Source organism: Schistocerca serialis, chromosome 7, assembly GCF_023864345.2.
Source record: "Schistocerca serialis cubense isolate TAMUIC-IGC-003099 chromosome 7, iqSchSeri2.2, whole genome shotgun sequence".
Lineage (NCBI taxonomy): Eukaryota > Metazoa > Arthropoda > Insecta > Orthoptera > Acrididae > Schistocerca > Schistocerca serialis.
In genome coordinates, this window is record NC_064644.1 from 148,274,857 (window position 1) to 148,281,382 (window position 6,526).

A 6,526-nucleotide genomic window follows, 5' to 3' on the forward strand; every position below is an offset into this window, starting at 1 on the left:
ATACCAATACCAATTTTCATAGATAGTGAAACGCCTGGTTAAATCCGCAAGACAGAACAGGTAGTTGGAATTGTGGAAAGGGGCCAAAAATGAACGGCTGTCAGTTACACTCGAATACATATAACTTTATTTAGTTGCCCAAACATTACAGCGCAAATTTCCGAGCTTAACTATCGACTGAATATGTCACACAATCTTATGGCTTAAGGGCAGAACCTCTTTAATTTTTAAAACGGCTGAAAGCCCATGATTTAAACCACAACTACAATAAATTTTCAAAAGGCAGATAGTGCAACGTTATATCCTTAAAAAATATTTCAAATGAGGCTGAAGGTCCAAACAATCTAAGGCTTAGCAAGTAAGGAATTTTAATTTCAAGACGGCTGAAAGCCCATGATTGAGAAACTCAACTACAATGAATTTTCAAAAGCAGAAGGCCGAAAGCTTTACCCAAAAAAATTTTTAAATCATGTAAAAGTCCCAAACAAGGCAAGACATAACAAGTACGGAATTTACAATTTTTAAACGGCAGAAGGCCCATTATTTAAAACCCAACTAAAAGCATACAGATCCAAACCATCGGCTATGAGCCATTAAAATACACAATCAAACATCAATAAGAAAGGCATTACAGCCAGCGGCGCTCAGAAGTTTCCGGGGTTCGGTCTGCACTTGAAATATTAGCGTTCGATTAGGAGAGACAGGTAGTCTACCCAACTATATCAGGTCCGCCGGCAACCCAAGCAAGAGAAAGTCAACGGACCCACAGACCAGACAACTTGCTTTCCATCTGACCACTACACAAGGAACTCCAATGCCAAAAGTAAAAGGCATAGCCGCCCACAACCAAGAATGCATAAGCCGTCAAAACTACACACACGTGTTGGATAGCGACAACATGGTGAGGAAAGGACACTGCCTGAATTTTACCTCAGCGGCCAGGGCAGGTACTCGGAACGGTAATGGCCACAAGGCAGAAAATTCTTCTGGTGCACTTGGACTTCAAATAACCAAAATACAGTTAAACTCCACCGGATGGTGGCCAAACTTTCGTCAACTCCAACAATCACTTTTGCTCACGGGACTAACCCCAAAAGACAACCATGAAAACCAACGGCAATATGTGGACAGACTGGCTTCGGTAATTAAATCACCACTCAACTTTCATGTCCTGGGTTGGTGAGCAACGAACCTCGTAGCAATCGGAACAGCTCCCACACACTCCGACACTCCGACACTGCGTAGAGACCGCCAGCGGGCCTGGGCCACTGCGCTGCGTGGAGATTTCCTCGCTGATCCACACCAACCGACTGACTGCCGCACACCGGCTAGCCGGAAACTATAAGCACCAGACCAAAGATAGTACAATGTGCGAATTTCGATACACACCGCTACTGCCACACGTAGAAAGAGGATGAATCGCGGCATAACCACAACAACCGTGGGAAACGAAACGCAGAGTAACAGTCAATTTTTACGCATAAGCTGGGGCCAGCACTGCTCAACCTCCCCCCTGAAACTCAACCCAGGGAGGGGAGAATCCCAACCCTGAGCTACTTGAACTTAACTTGACTAAGGTGAATCCGATATTGCTTACCTGAGCCGTTCACCTTGACCAATAGATTTACCATGCCCAATATACGAATAATAGTGCAAAGCGCCAAAAAAACAAGGAGTAAATTTACTAAGATTTCCACCGCGCATCTGCCTCCCATGGAAATTGCGGATATAAACCGAGTTCCCCGGCCTGCCCTTAAAGGTTTACCGATTAGGATTATAACTCTCAACCTGCTGATTATGGGTTCTGAGTATATTACGCCTGAACCGGTTCCAGTTTTCCTTAATAACGAGCGGATTAATCTCGGTTGGAATAAGATCTTGAATTCCCCACAAGTTCAAAAGAGGTGAATCAACTGCATAGGAAAAGATCAAGGACGCAGGCGTAGCTCGCAAGGCCTCATGAATGGCCGTATTAAAGGCAAAACTAAGCCAGGGAAGACAGGAGTCCCATTTACTGGGGGTTTTCTGATGATAAAAAATCAAACTTCACTTAAGATTCTGATTAACTCTCTCCGCAAAGGACCCCTGGGGATAATACAGGGTGGTGGTGACATGCTGAAAACAGAAGGCCTTGAAAGGGGCAGAAAGAAAGGCATGAACGTTATCGCTCACTAGATGCTTGGGTGGTCCAAAAACACTGAAGACACTAGTTAAATGATTAATAGTGGTGGCAGCGGTAACGTTACGGCTTGGAAGGAGCCATATAAATCTGGAGATCGCATCAAAAATGGTTCATATGGCTCTGAGCACTATGGGACTTAACTTCTGAGGTCATCAGTCCGCTAGAACTTGAACTACTTAAACCTAACTAACCTAAGAACATCACACACATCCATGCCTGAGGCAGGATTCTAACCTGCGACCGTAGCGGTCGCGCGGCTCCAGACTGAACCGCTCGGCCACTCCGGTCGGCACGGTGGGTGGCTATCGCTGTCTTAATGTGCTCAAAGGCAATCTCCTGGGCGGGTCCCCATTCAAAACGCACGCCATTTCGGTGTAGCTGATTTAAGGGTGCCGCCAACTGACCGAAATTGGGAACAAAAGCCTGATGTAATTTGCCGTGCCTATAAATTTAGCAATTCCCTGTTTATCAGTAGGAGGAGGCAATGCCCGCAAGGCCTTAGTACGCTCTTGGTCACTGCGAATACTTTGACCCGACACTATATGGCCTAAGGAAGATACCTCTTGCTTAGCTAGCGTGATTTTACTAGGCTTAACAGTTAGGCTGGCTCGCTGTAATCTGAAAAGAACTTGCTGGATATGCTCCAAATGATCCGCAAACGAACGACTATAGATAACCAAGTCGTCCTAATAATTATCGACAGAGACAAACTTTAAGTCGCCAGGGATATTATCCAACAAACGAGTAAGAACCGCCGCTCCGGTTGCTTGCCCAAAAGGAACAGTGTTAAACTCGAACAAGTTCCAGTCAGTACAAAACGCAGTAACATGTTTACATTCCTCAGCCAAAGGAACCTGATAATAGGACCATAAACCAGTTAGCGCCGGCAAAACAGGTAAAAGAATTAAGCAGATCCGGCAGAGATACTGAATCAAGTACAACTTTGGCGTTCAAACAGCGGTCCCCCCATGAACCATGGACCTTGCCGTTGGTGGGGAAGCTTGCGTGCCTCAGCGATACAGATGGCCGTACCGTAGGTGCAACCACAACGGAGGGGTATCTGTTGAGAGGCCAGACAAACATGTGGTTCATGAAGAGGGGCAGCAGCCTTTTCAGTAGTTGCGGGGGCAACAGTCTGGATGATTTACTGATCTGGCCTTGTAACATTAACCAAAACGGCCTTGCTGCGCTAGTACTGCGAACGGCTGAAAGCAAGGGGAAACTACAGCCGTAATTTTTCCCGAGGACATGCAGCTTTACTGTATGATTAAGTGATGATGGCGTCCTCTTGGGTAAAATATTCCGGAGGTAAAATAGTCCCCCATTCGGATCTCCGGGCGGAGACTACTCAAGAGGACGTCGTTATCAGGAGAAAGAAAATTGGTATTCTACGGATCGGAGCGTGGAATGTCAGATCCCTTAATCGGGCAGGTAGGTTAGAAAATTTAAAAAGGGAAATGGATAGGTTAAAGTTAGATATAGTGGGAATTAGTGAAGTTCCGTGGCAGGAGGAACAAGACTTTTGGTCAGGTGATTACAGGGTTATAAATACAAAATCAAATAGGGGTAATGCAGGAGTAGGTTTAATAATGAATAAAAAATAGGAGTGCGGGTTAGCTACTACAAACAGCATAGTGAACGCATTATTGTGGCCAAGATAGACACAAAGCCCATGCCTACTACAGTAGTACAAGTTTATATGCCAACTAGCTCTGCAGATGATGAAGAAATTGATGAAATGTATGACGAGATAAAAGAAATTATTCAGGTAGTAAAGGGAAACGAAAATTTATTAGTCATGGGTGACTGGAATTCGTCAGTAGGAAAAGGGAGAAAAGGAAACATAGTTGGTGAATATGGATTGGGGGGAAGGAATGAAAGAGGAAGCCGCCTTGTAGAATTTTGCACAGAGCATAACTTAATCATAGCTAACACTTGGTTCAAGAATCATGAAAGAAGGTTGTATACCTGGAAGAATCCTGGAGATACTAAAAGGTATCAGATAGATTACATAATGGTAAGACAGAGATTTAGGAACCAAGTTTTATATTGTAAGACATTTCCAGGGGCAGATGTGGATTCTGACCACAATCTATTGGTTATGAACTGCAGATTGAAACTGAAGAAACTGCAAAAAGGTGGGAATTTAAGGAGATGGGACCTGGATAAACTGAAAGAACCAGAGGTTGTACAGAGTTTCAGGGAGAGCATAAGGGAACAATTGACAGGAATGGGGGAAAGAAATACAGTAGAAGAAGAATGGGTAGCTCTGAGGGATGAAGTAGTGAAGTCAGCAGAGGATCAAGTAGGTAAAAAGACGAGTGCTTATAGAAATCCTTGGGTAACAGAAGAAATATTGAATTTAACTGATGAAAGGAGAAAATTTAAAAATTCAGTAAATGAAGCAGGCAAACAGGAATACAAACGTCTCAAATATGAGATCGACAGGAAGTGCAATATGGCTAAGCAGGGATGGCTAGAGTACAAATGTAAGGATGTAGAGGCTTGTCTCACTAGGGGTAAGATAGATACTGCCTACAGGAAAATTAAAGAGACCTTTGGAGAGAAGAGAACCACTTGTATGAATATCAAGAGCTCAGATGGCAACCCAGTTCTAAGCGAAGAAGGGAAGGCAGAAAGGTGGAAGGAGTATATAGAGCGAACGGCTATTTACAATTTGTACAGAAACCAGATGGCAGTTATAAGAGTCCAGGGGCATGAAAGGGAATCAGTGGTTGGGAAAGGAGTGAGACAGGGTTGTAGCCTCTCTCCGATGTTATTCAATCTGTATATTGAGCAAGCAGTAAAGGAAACAAAAGAAAAATTCGTAGTAGGTATTAAAATTCATGGAGAAAAAGTAAAAACTTTGAGGTTCGCCGATGACATTGTAATTCTGTCAGAGACAGCAAAGGACTTGGAAGAGCAGTTGAACGGAATGGACAGTGTCTTGAAAGCACAATATAAGATGAACATCAACAAAAGCAAAACAAGGATAATGGAATGTAGTCAAATTAAATCGGGTGATGCTGAGGGGATTAGATTAGGAAATGAGACACTTAAAGTAGTAAAGGAGTTTTGCTATTTAGGGAGTAAAATAACTGATGATGGTCGAAGTAGAGAGGATATAAAATGTAGACTGGCAATGGCAAGAAAATCGTTTCTGAAGAAGAGAAATTTGTTAACATCGAGTATAGATTTAAGTGTCAGGAAGTCGTTTCTGAAAGTATTTGTATGGAGTGTAGCCATGTATGGAAGTGAAACATGGACGATAACCAGTTTGGACAAGAAGAGAAAAGAAGCTTTCGAAATATGGTGCTACAAAAGAATGCTGAAGATAAGGTGGGTAGATCACGTAACTAATGAGGAGGTATTGAATAGCATTGGGGAGAAGAGAAGTTTGTGGCACAACTTGACTAGAAGAAGGGATCGGTTGGTAGGACATGTTTTGAGGCATCAAGGGATCACAAATTTAGCATTGGAGGGCAGCGTGGAGGGTAAAAATCGTAGAGAGAGACCAAGAGATCAATACACTAAGCAGATTCAGAAGGATGTAGGTTGCAGTAGGTACTGGGAGATGAAGAAGCTTGCACAGGATAGAGTAGCATGGAGAGCTGCATCAAACCAGTCTCAGGACTGAAGACCACAACAACAAAAACAACGGCGGTAGTCAACCACAGGTCTGAAATCGCGCCACTGATCTGTAGGTACAAGAACTTCTGTGGAAGCCTAAGCAAAAGTAGAGGGCCCAATCACTCCTTGTTGGAGCATTTGATTATCTTAGCCTTGAGTATCTTCACCTTCGGGGGTGAGGGTCGGTATAGAGATTGCCAACCGGAATATCATCAGACACGCGGATATGATATTCGAGAACGCTAATGAAAACCAGGTTATCACTAAGGAGTTGGGGAAATCTGTGCAACAAATCGCGCAACTGAGATGGGCCAAATCAAATTCTTTAGCTCCGGCCTCAACGGCCAAGGCTCCTGCAGTTTGCCATACCTAGGTTTGACGCACTCGCAAAAGCCAAACATCTCCCTAGGAGTAAACTTAAAGGAAACGGTGTGTCCGGAATAATCCAAGATCAACCTGGTTTTATTGATGAAATCGATCCCCAAAATTAGACTAATAGGCAGCTCCTTAACCAAAGCTAAAGACATAGGCCAGGAAAAATCACCGATCGATATACTCCCCCGACCCAACCCTGCAGAGGTACCACCTGGTTATTGGCCACCCAACATCTCTGTACCAGCGAAGGCACCGAACGCAATTTCGTAAGATGCCTAAATTCCAAAAACCACTCAAAACTTAATAATGAAAAGGAACTACCAGAATCCAAGAGAGCAC